The sequence below is a fragment of the Rattus norvegicus genome, chromosome 17, assembly GCF_036323735.1.
Source record: "Rattus norvegicus strain BN/NHsdMcwi chromosome 17, GRCr8, whole genome shotgun sequence".
Taxonomy (NCBI): Eukaryota; Metazoa; Chordata; class Mammalia; order Rodentia; family Muridae; genus Rattus; species Rattus norvegicus.
In genome coordinates this window covers 39,615,183-39,634,544 of record NC_086035.1, presented here as the reverse complement: position 1 = coordinate 39,634,544, position 19,362 = coordinate 39,615,183, and the positions used below count along the sequence as shown (strand labels likewise).

General features: G+C 37.6%; 1 non-coding gene across 1 annotated transcript; it reads right to left on the bottom strand.

The window, feature by feature from the left end:
* Window positions 1-8,454: 8,454 nt before the first annotated feature.
* Window positions 8,455-8,529, bottom strand: Trnap-agg16 (transfer RNA proline (anticodon AGG) 16). The gene has a single exon. It is a non-coding gene; the product is annotated as a tRNA-Pro (tRNA).
* Between the last annotated feature and the right edge of the window lie 10,833 nt (window positions 8,530-19,362).

Sequence of the window (19,362 nt, the reverse complement as noted above, 5' to 3'; positions counted from 1 at the left end):
GTGTACATGTCCATGTGTGTGCCATGTGTGTTCATGTGCTTGCAGAGCTCTCAGGTAGGATGTAGAATCCCAGAGCTGGAGTCTCAGGCGTTTGTGAGCCATCTGCCATGGGTGCTGGGAGCTGCACTCAGGTTCTCCAGTGGAGCACTAAGTGCTCTTTGCTGCTAAGCCATCTCTGTGGGTCTGCCTATCTTTTACTTTCCAAAGAGACAACTCTGCCCTGCAATATTGGTAAGATAAATTCCCAACTTATTTATCTATTTCAGTGGCTCTCAACCTTTCTAATGCTGTAACCTTTTAATACAGTTCCACATGTTGTGGTGATTTCCAACCAGAAAATTATTTCATTGCTACTTCATAACTGTAATTTTGCTACTCTTTTGAAGTGTAATATAAATATCTGTATTTCTGATGGTCTTAAACAACACCTGGGAAAGAGTCACTCAGTGTTAAAGGGGTTGTGACCCACATGTTGAGAAACACTAGACGATTTGCTTTCCTTCAGAAAATTTCAAAATATAATCTTTGAAAAGTTTTACATCAATGCATATATACACAGCTTACACCATGTTTTCTTTGCTCAGCATATTTTGATTTTGATATTACCTACATTCTTTTATTTTCTGGAGCTGAAGGGCAAAACCAGGGCCTTGTGCTTGCTTGGCAAGTGTTCTACCACTGAGCTAAATTCCACTCCCCCACTTATTCGTATATACAGTTATATTTTAATCATTCTTGTTTTCATTTCTGAAGTTGTGTTTTATTCATTTTAAGTTTTATTCAGATATATATATATATATATTATGGAAGTCTTTATTTTAGAAATCTCAACTAATTTAGAGACTACAGCAATAGGAATTTTTGTGGGGATATAGTTGTGCTCACCTCTGGAATTGACAAAGCCAAGAAGAAGAATGGAAGTCAAGGAGGGAACGACTAAGAGGAGGCAGCCGAAGTAAGATGCTGCTACCTGACTGCAGAGCATCCTTACTGGTATCAGGGTGGCATTTGCTGTTGGAGAAGGGTGAGAGATGAAGAACATGGTAAGATAAGAAGGATAACCAGATATGAAGGGTTGACGGAGGGTCTTTGCTCAGGTGGCTGTATACGGAAGTGCAGATAGATCAACATTCTCAGTAAGGTTGATGGAGCAGTGAATCTTACACAGGTGGACTTACAATGAAATCATTACACTTTAAATGATCTGACTTCATCTCCTTCTTATTCTTCTCCTTCTTTATCATCTTCTCCTCCTCCCTTCCCCCTCCTCCTTCTTCTTATTACTTTTATTGTATTCATGTAGGTACTTTGCATGCATCTATGCATGTGCACCACGTGGATGCCTGGTGCCTGTAGAGGCCAGAAGAAGCCATTGCACACCCCGGAACTGGAATCACAGATAGCTGTGAACTGACACATGGGCAATGGAAACTAAAGTGCAGTCCTGTAGAGTAGCAGCCAGTGCCTCTAACTGCTGAGCCACCCTTCCAGTCCGCTTTCACTGACTTGTAACTCTTTTCTATCTTTCTAATCATAAACAATACCACTGCCATCATTGCATGCTTATTACATATATTTGAAGATATATGATACAAGCTTATACAATCAGGGTGTACACATCCTTAACTTTACTAAATATTGCACATCAATCCTCAAAAAATTTATACAAAGCCCCTCCCCTTAGAGCAGAGGACTTACTTTGTTTAAAACTCTCCAATCACTTGTAAGTTCTGACACTGTGGTGGATAGCACATGATGCCTCATTATTGTCTTTAGTGTCTGTTTGATTACTCGTAAGTTAAGCCTAATTTTGTGTCTTTTAGCAAATAACATTTCTTTACTAGTGCCCCAGGTTTGCCACTTTTCTTTTTTGGGGTGATTATCTATTGATCAGAAATCTGGAAAAGAGATGGTATGTACTAAATTTCAGTCCTCTGTCAATCATACAAATTCAGGTATATAATAAATATAATTTGTCTCCTTAACTATCCTTAAATTGGGCGCAGTAAAAGAAAGTGTCTCTTTATAGTTGTTGCTCTTTATATTAACTGAAAAGGAAATCATTTCCTAATGTGTTCTTTGTTTTTATATATACAGTCCTTTTTCTTCTATTTCCTAATCAAAGATGGACAACTTTACTTCTCACAGTAAAGTTTAGTTCAACTTACATTTCTGTATTGCGCTTCTATGTAGTCCGAAGTTAGAAACACATTTAAATTTTCTACTTGTTTGACCAGTTACCAGAGAGGCACACAGCACTTCCCCATTGCCTTCTTATTCGCAGCTGCCATATGTCCACCTTTTCATACAAGGAATAGGTGTGTGCCTTATTAATTTAATATTTTGTTCTATTTGCCTGTGTTTCCTGTCCCTGTGCTTAATCCATAATCTCATGTATTTTATGCATTAATCTTGTTATCCAGGTACTGCCAAAATCATGTCCTGAAACACAATTCAGATCTGACATTTATTTTTTCCATTTCAGAGAAGGAGATTGATGCAGAATTTAACAGTATGTTAATTACTACTTACACAGGGCTTTGGTCGAGTGTAGGGATAATGTATGATTGATTTCTCTCCACTTCAGAGTGAGTGCGGTTCCTTCAAAGAAAGAATCTTTATGCATTATGAAACTCTCAAACAATATAAAAGAGAACTGTACTTGAAGTCAAAATACGTCCTTGAGTTTTTTTCTGGCAAACCACAGTGTGAAGTGGGAAGGAAAGTCAGTACACCATTCAAATGAGGGAGGAAATGTTCTGGAGATACTTATTTTGATATTAATTTTTTTCCTTAATTTTTGGGGCATAGGTGTGGTTTTGGACATAGTCTTATTCTGTAGTCTAGGCTGGCCACAAACCCTATGGCAATCTGCCTGCCACTGCCTCCCAAATGTTGAGATTTCATGTGTGAGCTACCATGCCTAACATTGACATAAGTGTCTTCAACTACACCATTAGATGACTTATTAGAAACGTGAATTAAGACAGATATGGGCATACCCAGAAACGTATGTTTTTATTATTTCTGTTTGTCCACATGTCTGTCTGTCCCCCACAGTCACGGAGCATAATGTTTACCCTCTACTGGCTAAATGGTGGCTGGAGACTTCGGAGTGGAATTGTGGTGGGAATGAATATGCCAGCATAGTGGTTACGCTGAAGGAAAGGGCCATGTAGAGAGAGGCTGTGCACTGACATCTAGTAAACTGTCTGGACTTGCTGCGTGGGGAAGATGAAGTGCTTTGAGAGTTGTTCTCACTGAAGGGATCTTGCACTGCCCTGGCTTGGGTAGAGGAAGCTGTTTCCAACCCCTCCCTCTTCCTTCTCAGTTTTGACAAGAATCAAGATGACCCTGGAATGAAGGCTTTGGGTTGTTCAGCAACATTTTTGACAGTGTGGCAGTACCGTGCTTGGTAATTCCCTCTCCTGAACTGCTCACTTCTGTCCTCATTAACTATCCCCTCTTCTGCAATCCGACTTCTGCTTTACTCTGCGTACATCTTGAGATGGAAATTATTAGGGTACTGTGTCTGTGTCTGTCCTGGTCCCCTGTTCTGACCCCTGGGGACAGCTCTGCTTTATTTTAAAGAAACTATCCCTAGCAGTGTCCCTGGATTCCCATTGCTAATGAATAATTGTGTGGACCACTGACATTGTTCAGCGTTGTCTGAGGTTTAGATTAACTAAACTAGAAGAAAAAACATGAAGTGAGACTTTCCTCCTGGAAATGTGTTCAAAACTGTGGTCTTCATTACAGCATACATAGTGTTGGTTAATGGAAAGTCAGGACACCCTTTGAAAATGGCCCAATTATGTAAAGCAAAGAGAATGCAGTCATAGACTGTCCATTATGGCTTAGCATGTGCAATATGATCCTGGCGCTGATTAGATAAGTGCTTATGGAGAGCCACCATGTGCTCTGAGCATACAGAGAAGAGAATTTCATACACACAAGTGAGCAAAAACATGACAGTAAATAAAAAGTGCTGACTTTCAAAACTTTTGTTCCTTTTAAATTTCCAAGTATAAAATAAAATTCTCCCTCCATCTAGCTTCTGCTTTCCCTTTTACTCCACACACAATATTCTCTCTTTCTCTCTCTCTGCATACACACATATTTGTGTACATATATATATATATATATAATCTGTATACTTACATATAATTATATGTATATAAATAAATACATATTTATGTATTTTATATAAATACACACACATACACACATATATATGAGCAAGACAACTATTACGTAAAATATACAAATTTAAAAAAGCATATTTTTCAGCAGTAAAATAATAAAATTGACATTATTTATTAAACCAAACAGTAACATATCCCAGAGTTTTAATAAAATTCTTTCCTGCTTTGTGGTTTGTTTTTGTTTTGTTTTGCTGGTTCTGAATAATCTCAGAGACATGGAAGACTGTAGTAACTCTTTCAGGTTGTAAATGTTAGAAGTAACTGTTTTTCCTCAGTGGGACTGGTTTAACTCTTGCTCAGCACAAGACAGCAAGTGCTAGTTTGCAGGAGACACATGCATTAAAAAGATAATTCCACATAATTTAAAGCATTTAAAATCATCTTTTAGGAACTGGCAAATGTGCAAATGTGTGAAAAGCTATGGCCTATGACGACAGATTGTGGCGAAGTAAATTGAAGACTTAGAAAGATATTTAGATGAGAGTGAAAGGAGAGGAGCACTCTGGAAAGCAATGGCAGGGACCTGGTTTGGGAGAAACAGAGGGTGCAAAGACACAGAAGTGAGAAAAGCATTTATTCTACCAAACAAAGGGAAAGAAAACCATTGTGGCTTGTTGAGGGAAATGTTGCCAATATATGAGGCTTTGTGGTCATTGTGGGGCCTATTATACAAAAATAGATGCACACAGAGTTTTGAATATTTCCCAAGAATAATAGAGAACTACTAAAATGTCTGGTGAGGTCATAACTGAAATGAAATTTTATACTAACAGTTGTCATTTCTCAATTATTTATTGTATATCAGTCCTTGGGGGTCTTATCTACTGCAAGTTCATATTCACAACACTTTAGAATCATTTCCTGGGCAGTGAAAGAATTTGAGCATGTATGTCATTTTAGAAACAATCATATTGCCAAAGGTTAGCCGACTCGAAATGAGAACTAAGATCTCCTTTTCTTGTATCAGTATTTATAAGACAGCATGCATTCTAGCCACAAAATTAGAATCATTTGCACTCTTCTTACATACACACGATTTCCTCATCCCAGGGAGTGAGACTGAACTCCTTGCACATCCTGCTGCTTGCTTAGTCTTGTTTGTGATCTGCTCAAAGTAAGGGGTCTGTGTCATGCCTTTGCAAATTTTACTTTTATTAACTTTATTATTTGTAGTCACATGTGTTTGTGTATAGATATGTACATGTGAATATAGAAGGCCATGGAGGTCAGAGGCGAAAAGTAGATCCTGTAAAGCTGGAGGTGTAGGAGGCTATGAGCTGTCTGACATAGGTTCTGGGAACCAAACTCTAGTCCTCTGTAAGAATAGTATGTCCTAAATAAAGGATGAGCTGTTTCTTCAGCCCGATCACAAATTTAGATTAGCCTGATTCTGTCTCTGCCTCCCAAATGGTGGGATTCAAGGCACGGGTGCCACTCTTGGCTACATAACGCTTAGAGAAACCAATGAACTCTGAAACAAGGGTGCAGTTAGCAATTTCTCCATGATAGTTCCCGTGAGGGTGATTCTCAGAGAGGCAACTGTGATCCAGTGAAAACAGAACATTAGCCAGTGGTTTCCAGATGTGATCCTTTCTATCCTTTCTTCTGCTTTCCCATTTCTTAAATGATATACAGTTGTTAATTAACTCTCATACTACTCGTTTCTTGTGAGATACATTTTTCTTACTCTGTTTATGAATTTTCTTATGTTTGATGGAATTTGACTGTGAGAAGTTTTTGCAATTCAACTTGTGTTTCCCTTGGGTTGTGACCCTCATGATTTCTGCTACCATACAGACAATATTATTAATCACATACTCCAAATATAATCTAGTTCTCATACTTGAGGCAATTTCCCTAGGAAGCTCTCAGTTTTTTTAATTAAAAATATTAAGCATCAAAGTAGAAAATATATTGCAGTGGTACAATCCATATAATTAATATTTCTGGGGGAAAAGTGATGTGGATTTTGTTGAGAATTATCTAATAAAGATAGATAGCCATGAACTATATTAATTTATTCAGTGAATATTTATGTCTTGGCAAGAGGATGCCAACAACATTGTAGTACTCCAGAATCTTAGAGTAGAAAAACAGTAAAGGAAAGATAAATGTGTCAGGAAGCACTATTTTCAGAGTGAGTGTTACACTGAAAGCCCAGAGGCCCACTTGGGTTGTGACCCTAGTTTGGTCTATGGTATGGACAGTTAATCTTCTTGAACATCTTCCCCCCCCCATCTTTATTAAACTGGGTATTTCTTATTTACATATGTATATGCATGTATATGTATGTATATGTGTATGTATATATGTATATATATTTATATATGTGCATTTGTGTGTACATATATGTATAGAGTTGTTTAGGTATGCATGTATGTTAATGTGAATAGGTTTATGTGTAGATGTGTGTGTGTAAGTATGCATATGTGCATGTATGTGTAGGTGTGTGTATGTATTTGTCTATGTGTTTTATATTCCAAAGTCAAGTTGCTAAGCTATTTTAACACTCTATACTGGATGCATCTGAATCATTTAGCAAACCATTATTTTAAAACTCTCATGTAGATAAAGGGTGTTAGGTAAATATTGAACACACGTAAAATAATACCATATGTGAGTATGAGTTTTTATGCACTTTCTTAATCATGTAAAAATGATGGGAGCAGCCTGATATCATGTTTACATAGTATGACGTAATCAAATAAAGCAAGAAGTCCATGATGCAGTAATGACAAAATAAGCATAATAATTAAAAGAAACCAATCATCCTATTTAATTATTAGTGTATCTTGCAAAGTTGTCATTAGCCTCCTCGTGAAAACTATGAGAAACTTTACTTGTATTACCTGTAAGCTTTGTACTGCCTCTTGGGGAACTATAATGTACTAATGAAATTCTCAGTGTCGAAATTAGTAATTCTTTCCAAAACCTACTAACATGTGCAGACAGATAAATCTTACATCATTTGGAGTTTAGATATTTTCTCTGTTTAATAAGATCCATCAGCCTAGTACATTCAAGAATGCAGTTTTAATGAAAGCATCTCCACAGAAATGGACTGAGTTTCTAGAAGTCTCCATAGCATATGACAGAAGGCATTGATCTAACAGATTTTATATATGAATGTGTATGATGACCATGTGTAAAAGGTTAGGGTGTGCCTTATTTGAGAATCCTTGCCTAGTGTGTATGAAAACCTGGGTTCATTATTCAGCATTATATAAAAAGTCAGGATGGCTGTGGTAACATGTAATATCATCACTCAGAAGGTGGGGAGAGAAGAAACAGAGTTAGATGACTCCATGTAATATAGTAATTTTGAGAACAAACTAGGGCATATGAAATACTGTTTCCAAAACATACAATTGAAAAACCCCAACAAAAAGGAACATTCATCAAATATATATGTATCATTATCGAAACATATCAATAACATATATGTATACTATGTATACATATTTGTACTTTATATACTAATATCATAGATACATTCTGACTTATGTCTTTCTAGCTATCATATGTCTGTCTATCATCTATTCATCTATCTATCTATCATCTATTATTCTATCTACCTATCTAACATATGTAGTATGTCTCTCTATATATAATATTAAATAATGCATTTTAAAAAGAAAACCTTATTGGTTTAAAAGAATGCAGCACAAAGGGGTTGTTTGTAATAGTTAAAACACCTAAAAGGCTATAGAAAACAGAAAAGGATCTTATAGATTGGATCCCTGCACAGGTGAACAAGAGAGGATGAGAGAAATAAAAAGAAGAGCTGAGGTGTGGCAGATAGGTGGCCAGACCATGTCTTTCAGCCAGAGAGACACTGGCTTTTCTTCCAGAAGAATCAGAAAACCAGTGGAGGTCATATGTAGAGGCTTTCCACTCAAGGGTTTGCCTTTTATTTTTGGTTGTTTTAAATGGAATATGAGCTATGCTGAGTGAGGAAACTTTATTCCACGTCAGATTCTCAAAGGAGAAGCTTGATACCAGAGCAGCAATCAACGCATCTTCTCATGTTGAAGTCCAAAGGCAGGTGTGGAGGCACAAAGACTCCTAGCACTTATCCTTTCAAATGGGAAGGACAACTTTTATAGGAGCTTCTTCAGAAATGGTTTTCTCAGATCCCATTGGTAAATACTTAGGCCTGTGTCTACCTTGAATCAGTCATTGCTCAGAGCAGCCTGATCTTGATTAATCATTGTTTTTTTTTCTTTTTTTCATTTTTTTTCTTTTTTTTTTTCGGGGCTGGGAATCGAACCCAGGACCTTGTGCTTCCTAGGCAAGCGCTCTACCACTGAGCCAAATCCCCAACCCCCATTGTTGTTTTTTGAAGATGAGCTGACCTCACTCACCTTTACGTAACACCTTTCTTGTAGCTTTGCTATTTGAACTCAATTTGGAATCAACGATTATGTAAGGGCATTAAATAGGCTACTGACATGATTTTCCCAAGTATAAACACAGACCAACATCTCCGGAATATGGAAGGGATGGTATAGAGTCTCAGTCTGCTCCATAAAAGGAAAGGCTACAAACAATTTAATCCTCTTCTTCATCCCCCTCCCTTCTCCTTTTTCCCTCAACATCCAGATTTTGTGGCTCTGTCTTCATACTTTATCAAATATCTCGGAAATCTCCTACTCCCAAAGTCTATTTATCTTTCCCATGTCATTTCTCAAGTCATTTGCTTTACAGGGCTTTCCAAATATGGAAATGTAATATTTGTTTATTTACTTAACTTTGGGCATTTTGTTGTTTGACTATTCTGGGGCTGATTCTAAGTTGGTCAAAGAGATACTTTGAGTTCATGGTTTCTTCCTTTTTTGGGAATGAACTAGAATTGTAAGAAAATTCATTCTGACAGCAGAAGAAAGTAGGCTCCTCCTAGAATCATTGCCCTGGAAATATAGCATTTCCCATTAAAAATTATGTATTATTATCTCCAGAGATGGACTCTGAAAATTTGTCTCAGTTTGTACTCATATGTCCACTTTTTGGCCCCTCCAGCTTAGCATTACACTGATTCCTTGGCAGAGCCCTTTTCTCCCACATTCACAACAGCCTGGGACTATTTTCATTTCATCTTTCTTTAGTTGCTCAAAGCTTCAATACATAATTTAATAAATTAGAATTGCCACATGTAAATTCAAAGAAATATCCAATTAGTTGTCTTTCCCTTGGGCATTCTCACAATGTATTGAGACAGAGAGACTTCCATCAAAAGGACACTTTTTAAGTCTTCAACCTCTCAATGTCAGGGAGCATTTGAGCATATGCTTGGATAGGTGACAGGAACTGAAATCATCAGCTTGCTAGTATGTCTTATTTTAGCTGTACATTTTATCTATAAGCCTGAACTGGTTATCCCTAGATTTGATGTATTAAGTAAGTTTTTGAGAAACTAATATATAAGCATCCATTGTCTTTAAACAGACATACACGAGCAAGATGACTTCATAGAGTTAATAAACATAAGTGCTTACATCCCTATTGTCCATATAAAATTGGGTTGCATGCACTGTGTCTCTGTGCGCTAAATACTTGGGAAGCAGAGACAGGCAGGTCCTGAAGCTTATCAGTCATCATGCTTAGCTGAACTCATGAGCTCCAGGTTAAATGAGGACCCTATCTAAAAAAAATAAGGTGGAGAGCCACAGAATAAGACACATGATGTCAATCTTTGGCTTCTTCATGCATCTAGATGACATATATACATATCCACATTAATATATATATATATATATCACATATTAATCCCACCAAATCTGTATTTTGGGATGTAAGAATGGAGAGATGAAAGGACTATTATGAGAGTGTATTCAAAGTACAATGTAAGGTTATAGAAAAAGAATCCTTATATAACCTGGTACCATCTACCTAAAATATAGTAATAAAATTATATATATGATGCATATATATTATAATGCATATATATTATTTTTATATACATATTATTGCATACCTCTGGTCACACCGATAAGTGCAAATATAAAATGCATTTATATGAGGATATACATACTAATATTCAACAGCTTATGTGTACATTCTTCATGATTTTAGGATTGTATGTGATGTTTTGTGACCTGTGTGTTTCCTACATCATTAGAAAAAGAACTAAAAATAAGAACAGCAACAGAGGTAGTAAACATTCCCCAGCAGGTGAAAGGTTAAATAAATCGTCACATATGTTTAAAAGATAGTAACAAAAAGTATGCACACTATAGTTATATCAATTAACCATATTAAAAAGCACAGAATTACAAAACTGAGAAGGTATCGAACTAAGATAGAAGGAATAGGCCTATAAAGCAGCTCTTTTTTTCTGTAAAGTCTGAGATGTAGAGATAACCTTAAAAGGACTCGGAATTACTTCCCTCATTCTTCACGTGACAGAGCTAGATTGATAATCTCAAATGTCCTAATTATTTTTATCCTTCACTTGTGTTTGCTGAATAATCAGCACTCTAATGAGAAGAAAAGAGGAAGAAGGAAGGAGACAAAAATGGAGAAAGAGGAGGGGTAAATAGAAAAAGGTTTAAAGTGTGTGAATTAGCATATTACTGACAATCTGCAAACACTGAGAAGACACAGTTAGAGTAGAGAACAAACCAGCATGTGGCCTTCATCCGGCTGCATAGCAACTGAAGCTTCCAGAGTAGCATGCTGTGAACAAGAGGCTGTGTAGAGGACACAGGGTCCATGCTGGAGGGAACAGAGGGAAAGGATACAGGATGAAGGGCAGAAAGAGGATGCTGAGCCACCAGGAGGCAAAGGAGTTGTCCTGTGAGTTCAGATCACAGGCAGAGCTGAGGGTAAGCAGGAACAGGGAAGGGATCTGAAAGGAGACTTGCAGAGGAACAAATATTTTTGTGAAGCAGGGATAAGTTAGAATGGGTTATAAAATCCCTGATTATGAATTTCCTCATGTGTAACAAATTAAAAATGGTATCATAGGAACTAGTTTGAATACTCTAAAGAAAAAAAGGGAGGATAATTAATCCAAAACAGGAGGCACAGTTGGTATTGATATGTAAGCTGACCTTACATTCTTATAAGGTCTATACTTTCTTTATGAATATGGAGATCACTGAACCTCCGGTAGAAGGTGCAGTCTGGATTTAGGAATGGAAACCACACCCATTTGAATATGGTGACTTTTAAATTGTAGTTATTTTCCAGCCAGCTTTCCACAGATACAGACTTATGAAGCATTGTGGAGCCGACATTTCCTTTGTGGGATTGCTAATTATGCCTAAGGGAACAAATAAACTTCCTGAAAGCAGAACCGTGGCGCTACTTCCTACAAGTGGTAAACTTCCAAGCTAGACCAAGCACAGAGAAGAAATATTGGAGAAATATGGGACTCTAAACAAGTCTAAAAACTACCTGAGAGTATACATTGGCATTGCCAGAAGGATCCCCTAGGTCTAACTTTCTTTTTGACATTTATTTGCACAGTAACTTCCTGTGAAATTTCTGCATTCTGCTCCTGATGAAGGATAGACAGAAATTTACAAGGATGCTGATTTCAGCTTCTTCTATGACCACACAACAGAAGATGCTTTTCTCTGCACAGAACATGCTCTGAAAGATTGATGGTCAGGTGACCCCAAATTTTTTAAATCACCATCTGCTTTGTGAGCCTTAGATACAGAGTTGGTGAGCAAGTTTCATATGGTCTGGTTGCCATGGTGATTTTCTTTTCATCAGAAAGAAAATCACCACACATGTGATCTGTTGAAGAAGACATTCTGAACACCATAGCAGCATAAATTTTGATGCTTAGATTATAAACTGGAACACATCCTATCAGGTGTAATAATATAGTGATTTAAGTAACTGCCATATATTGAGAGCCTCTAACAGATGAACACTGTGAAGAAATCCCAACACATGTTAGCACCTTATGAAGCTCTGTCTGTAGCTCCAGTAATATCACTCCCAACTTACAGATGGAAAGTACCTAGTAACAACTGGTGGATGGTTGAGCTGAGATTCAAATATTCCCAATCACACCCAAAGTCTTCATGATTTTAGTAATTGTGTTGTATTTTAATTTCCTGGGTATCAGTCTCTTCCTGTGTGAAAGGGAAGCAGAGATCTGTCTGACTTGCTTGCACACTGTGTTGTGTTCAGGAGACATATGCTGTTGGTGTCCTTACAGTGAAGTGAGAATAACTCCAGGTGTGTGATCTGGAACTAAACTACATTCAGAGTATTTACAGCATTGCCTCATGCACCTGACAAAATGGTCCCATTTTCTACAAACTTTACCGTCACCCATCACCATTACGCTGGGTGTCTCATTTCAAAATTACTTTTTATAGGGTGTGTGCACTTGCCACAGTTCATAAGAGGAAGCTAGAGGACACAATATAGGAGTCAGTTCTTGACACTTAATTTGTGGATCTTGTGAATTGAAATCATGTGGTTAGACTTGGCGGTGTCTTTACTTTCTGAGTTACCAAGATATCTTGATTTTTCAACAATAATAGTAATAGCAACTATAATCCTTTACAATACATCAAGTATTTACTGTATGCTCTGCATGTTTCTTATTACTGTGTAGTTTACCTGAAGTTAATTACATGATATGTGTTTTAATTTACATTTCAGAGAAAAGAAAACTAGTACGTAGGGCATAAGGACAGACAAGCACAAAAAGTAGGGTTTCCCTGGCTCCATAGCAGGTAAATACCAATTTTAGTACAATCCAGGTCTCAGACCCTTCATGACTACTCATGTTGACTTCTGTTACTTTAAGGGTGAAGGAGTTCAGAATCTCACAACTGCCCACCGAAACTAAACATCATCCATTTAGGATGCTGCTCAGGCTTAGTCAGTGTTCATAGACTGGAGAGCCAGAGAGAAAAAGAAAAAACACTCTTCTCCTCTGTATTGGTTAATCTTCTCATGACCCAGACAAAATTACTGAGGAAAGCAACTTAAGAAAGGGTTGGCTTGGTCCACAGTTTAAGAATCAATTCAACCAATCATGATGGGAGATACATGGCAACAGGAACATGAGGAGGCAACTGGTCACTCTGTATGCATCTCAGGGAGCATAGTGATGGATTGTAAAATACCAATTGCTGTGCCCAGAACTATTCAATGAGTCTCCATCTTTTAAAAGCCACACAACCTTTCAAGAAAGAACCAGCACTGAAACACATGCAGATATGGGGCACATTTACATACAAACCACAAGACCACCTGAAAGATGCAACCCTCAATAGACCATGTTCAGTAGCTTTAAAATGTCCTCTTCAGTCACAGTAAGAGCACTGGGAGTTTAAAGTTGCACCTGATGACGTTTCTCAGAGCCTGGACAATTGTTCTTTCCCAGGAAAACACAGAAAGAATTTTGGCATGTGACTTTTCACATGGCATAGAAAAAACTGGACCCCAGGAATGGGGAAGTAGGATGATTTTCCCCAGGTCCATATGTTGCTAATAATTTGCTTAGGAAAAACTATTGTGGGCCTCAGAGGCCATAGGCTCATTGTGATTAGTATCACATGAAATTAGATTGAAATTTTGTTTTGAAGATTTTTTTCTAAAAAAAGTTAGATTGTGTGTGTGTGGGGGGGTGTGGGTGTACGCACGTGGATATACAGGAGTTATGCCTGTAGATGACAGAGGATGGTGTTGGATCCCCCAGGGCTCAAGTTGCAGGCAGGTGTGAACCACTTGACACAGGCACAGGCAACTTAAACTGGGTCATCTGGAAGAAGAGTGTAAGAGCGCTCTTAGCCCCTTAACCATTTCTCTATCCTCAGTTGGGAACAACGACAACAACAGCAACAACAATAACAACAAACCTAACAAACAACAAAAACAAAAAAACTTGTCAGCTAAAGAGAAAAATATATAAAGCTAATTATTTTCAAGTTGTAAATCTGACATAGATTTTCTTGTTTTGTTTTTGAGGAGTAGTGGTTGTGGATAAGTTCATAACATATATTGGATAGTGAAAGTGTAAACCCAGTGTGAGGCTCTACAACTTCAGAATGGCTATTTTAGCTCCCTGGAAGTGCAATAAAATATATAGAGATTGAGTCTGTGTAATATCCTTGCAGAGTATTTTTGTAATAACAGTTTGATAGTTTTTAAAAACATCTGTACTGAACATGCATGAGTCTTTTTGTCTTGTCATCATCTTTAAATAATGCAATCTAGCTAAGGTTACATTGCATTCTCTGACACTTAATTCTCTTAGGTGCCTTAGAATATAATTAGCAAGCTTGACCCCCCATTGTTCCCCCACCTTTTGCTCTCTTCTTACTCTGGTAACTAGCATTTAATTCTCAACTTCTAAAAATCCAGCTTTATGATTCTACACGTGAATGAGCTCAGCCCATTGACTGTTGTCTTTGTGATATATTTTAGTTAACATTATGTCATTTAGTTTCATCTATGTTTGACAGAAAATAAAAGTCCATAGTGTGTGTGTGTGTGTGTGTGTGTGTGTGTGTGTGTGTGTGTGTGTGTGTGTGTGTGTGCTTATCTGCCACACCTCCTCTGGGCAGACTGCTGATGGACCTTAAGGTTAACTCTATATCTTTTCTACCTCCATTTTCACATGTTCTCTCTTTTGTTTCTGACTCAATTTTGCCTCTCTTGTCTCATGTAAGGATTTTAGTTGTTGAGATATAGATTCATTTATAATCTAAAATTATATCTATTCAGAAATTTAACTTAGTCACATCTGTAACGATTCTGCTACCAAGTTATTCCATATCCACAATCACTTTGAAATAGAAATGGGGCATTTTTTGGGAGCCACTATTCAAGCTTCTAGAGTAGCTTCACCTGTATTATGTATTTCTACATAGACCCCAAGAGACATGAATAATTTCCCAACATCACATTCAAAACCTGAATAATCTAGTAGAATGCTTTATAATACTCCATATTTTTACAAGTCAATATGTTATATATTAACTATGTGTGCATGTTAAGTATTTGATCTGTGGCCAGTGCAACCATGGAAACATATTTCTATGCATTTTATTTTAATTAACAGATGTTTTAAAGTTGCATGTATCTTAGAGTTTTTTATTTGAAAAGATTCTTACTGGTAAGAAAAATTATTAGATACAAATCACTTTAATTCAATATCATGTCATGGAAATGTGAAATTGGAGTGAATGATAGAGTCACATAAGCAATGGTGTAGGAGTGAAAATTTATCAGGTTGGAATAGGGCTATCCAATGTCTAAACTATGCATAGAGACTCAGGGGAGAAGAGATGGCACACAGTAGTGTAGGCACAGGGTGCCTGTAAGAAGAGAGACAGCATAGTAGACATGTATATAACTTGGTTACTATGTTGGAGAATATAAATTTGACTGTCAGCGTAAGATAGAGGGGGGTTTGTGGTCATAGTCATCTTTAAAAGGCGGATTTTTTTCAGCATAATGAAGCATTAGTTGAAGCATGGGCAAGCAGCTCAGACAAGGCTTTCTGTCGCAGCACCCATAAGATATTATGACCTTTGTGTGCCACAAGTAACTCATCTAGATTTCAGAGCTAAGGAAACTCCCAAAGTCACATGAGAGGACTGAGTTCAGCTTTGAGTCTGATGTTCAAGCTAGTTAGGAAAAGCCTATTTTTCTATGACATTTAAACCTTAAATATTGTTGCTTATTTTTGAGCAGTATAAAGTAGTAATATACTATGCGAGAAAAAAAAAGGATGAAATATTTCCCTTCTTCTTTCTACCCCGAATTACTGGGGATCATACAGCTTTTAGTTGTAGATTTTGATTGGTGACACAAAGTATTTCTTCGTAATTTTTTTGTTAATTCGTCAATAGTCATTGGAAGTCCCACTATTAAGTCTGAACCACAATGATCTGCTGTGCAACTGTATGGATCCCTATTAAACTTAAAAGAAAGAAAAGAAAATACAAAAAACATTGTTCGCATTGTGTGCTTGCCAGAGACAATTCATGGCTGACCCAATAAAGTTTCAAATCAGTTTCTTTTGAAGAAAGACAGTATGGCGCTTTGTGTTTTTGTTTGTTTGTTTGTTTGTTTTTTTGGTTTTGTGTGTGTGTGTTTGTGTGTGTGTGTGTGTGTGTGTGTGTGTGTGTGTGTGTGTGTGTGTGTTTTATTCCTTGAAAAATGAGGACTTAGCATTCAGGAAAATTCCGTGTATAATGAAAGTAGATGGCATTTAGGCACAACATGTACCAGGCCTGCCTTGAGGAAACCTTTTATTTCAGGAACAGATTAAAATTTCAAAGCTGTTTTCTGGTGGCATTTATATTGATAAACCTACATTTGAATCAGAGTCTTTAAAAATCCATGAGTTACTCATAAGCAGAACATTCTGTGTTAGAGGCTAGCTGAAGCCTGAGAGCTCAGAGCATTGAACACCCTTCAAGACATATTTTAACATGTTGAGTTTGTTGACATTCAACTGTTTGGGTGACTTAATTATTTGAGATCAGTTTTTATTTGCCATTAAATTGGTAAAGAATATGTATTGTATTCTAATTGTACATAAGAAGAAAGGAGTACTTTTTAATTTTAGACAGAATAGATATCAGGATGCATTAAGGACTGACCACTTGTTATTGGATAATTTATGAGGAGGCTTATCCTTGGGAAAGACTAATTCTCCTGTTCTCAGCAGTCATTGGTAGCCTATAGCTTTTTGTTTATCGGTAGGGCCCATGAGCTTTCTTCCTTCCACTTCAGCATGTCTGTTGGTATTATTATTGTTCAGCAACAATAATGTCAAATTACAAGTGTAGCTTCTCTGTAATTTCTAGGCAATAATCTTCCAGAGGAATTTCTGGTTCTCTGGATCTTCTCTACCCTTTGCATGATTGTTTTCTGAATCTTAGATGAAAAAGTTGTCTTGAACATGCATCCTTAGGGGGTGAGCACCTAGTGCTCAATTGTTCTCTGCATTTTGACTGGTTATGATTTTCTGTAATAGTTTCTGTTTCAAAGGGAAAGTTTGTTGATGAGATGCGAAACCACATTTATCTATGGGTATATGAAAACGTATCTAGAATGTTGTTGGAGATTGTGCTGGTTTAGTAAAATGGCAGCGATAAGTTCCCATCTAGGATCTATGACCTCACTAGTGCTTTGTAGTTGGCTAGGTTCCCAGTACCGGGCAAGATTTCCTTCCTCTTGATCAAGGCTTAAGTTCAATTAGGCTGCTGTTGGTTGTTACCTAGACATGAGTACCACTATTGATTGCTTCCTCCCTTGGCAGCTAACAGAGCACCTTCTGGTACTAAGAGAACTAGGGAAGAGATTTGCAGGTCAGATCAAACTCTTAATCTTCTTAGTCCTGTATCCAAAGTCCATGGTGTCTTTAGCATTGACCCTTAACCTCTGGGAAGTAGCGCAGGGCCATAGCAATAACTTGTATTATTTTAAGAGTCTGTTTAGTTTCTCTGATTAACAACCTATGGGGAAATTTCTTGTGCCCGATACTGGACTTTTTGTTAGAGAGACACAGCTCTTGTAAGAAGCACTGTCAGCCCAAGTGGAGTAACTGTACTGTGTTTGTGTGTACATATTTATTTTTACATGTAACATAGAAGATACTATGATCCCTTAAGGCTTTTTCAAATATTCTTAGTGTTATTTATCCCTTTCTCTTAGTTCAGTAGTATGACTGCAAAGAGATACCACGATCATGGCAACTCTTATAGAGGACAACATTCAATTGTGGGCTTGGCCACAGTGTCAGTGGCTTAGCTCATTATTATCTTGGTGAGAAGCATTGCAGCACGTAGGCAGACATGGTGCTGGAGAAGGAGCTGAGACTTCTACATTCAGATTTGAAGGCAGCAGAAAGGGATTGGACATAGGGCCTGGCATGAATATTTGAAAACCCAAAGCCCACCACTAGTGACATACTTCTTCCAAAAAGGCCATATCAACTCCAACAAGACTACTCTAATGACCAAGCATTTGGATCTATGATGATCTGACAGGGGCCATTTCTATTCAAACTACCATTCCCTTTCTTCCCTGTTCTTCTGTAGTGACTTCCCTCTCCCCCCAGTTAAAAAATCATCAGAAGTAGGTGCTAGAGATGAATGCCTCATGGGTATCATGCAATTTAGTCACAGAAATAACTTTGGTTGATGGTACCTCTGGTGGCTATCCTTTTATGAATAAAGAATTGTCAATTTAACTAATGACAGTACTAAAGATAAGGAATAATGGTGTTATGATTCAGAAAGCCAAGCCCAGATATGGAACCTACACTGTTTGCTGACAGCTGCTGTAAGGTCAAAAATGGATCCTGTAAATTTAGGTGCCAGCTGGACAAAGACTTAGTACATAGAATTTAAGCACACCCTCAGTAGTAGAGGGGATACTGTAAGACAGTAGACATAAGGCATACTGTGCTCTACAATACAGTGCTATTTTCCAGTACTCACCAATATTGATGGGGTGTAGGAAGAGAAGTAGGGAGGCTTTTCCTGTATAAGAGGCTTGAATATGGATTGCAGAGAAATGTAGATGCATTTCTTGTGTAAGAGGTTTGGACATTCAGCATAGAACAGTACAGAGGTCTCTTCTTCTGTGTCAGTTTAAACAATGGAAAGAAGCTATCAATGAATTGATAATGGGACACAGCTGAGTACTAAGTCCATTTGTGCATTTTTGTTCAGGATTGTTCTACTCTGTCCTCTCATTATTGCTAAACTCAAGGGCAATTTGTATTGAATTGATAGCAGGTTGGCATTTCAGGTCCTATTGGTCAATTTTCTCTCCCTCCTCAAGAATTCACATGAAACGAGGAGCCAAGTCTCTTATCCATCTGGCTGAGGTGACCTCACCATATGGGTACAGTTGCTCATGATAAAGGGAAGGCTCCTCCTTGAGTTTTGCTTCTCCTCCTACTGTCAGGGGAGGACTCTAATTGACAGGGCTTCTTTCAGAATAGGTGCCCTTTTGCCATTCAAGAAACATTTTACTCTCTAGAGAGAAGGTCAGAAATACTCTCACTTGTGAGTAGGTGTGAGCTGACAGCTCCTGACGCCAGCGGAGACCTATTAAATTAGTTTCCACTAAGCTCTGGATATCTCAAAACAGCACAAGGTGGAAGCTGCCAAGGCACTTTCTGAGCAAACCATAGCAGCCATTGCCAGACCATCCTGGG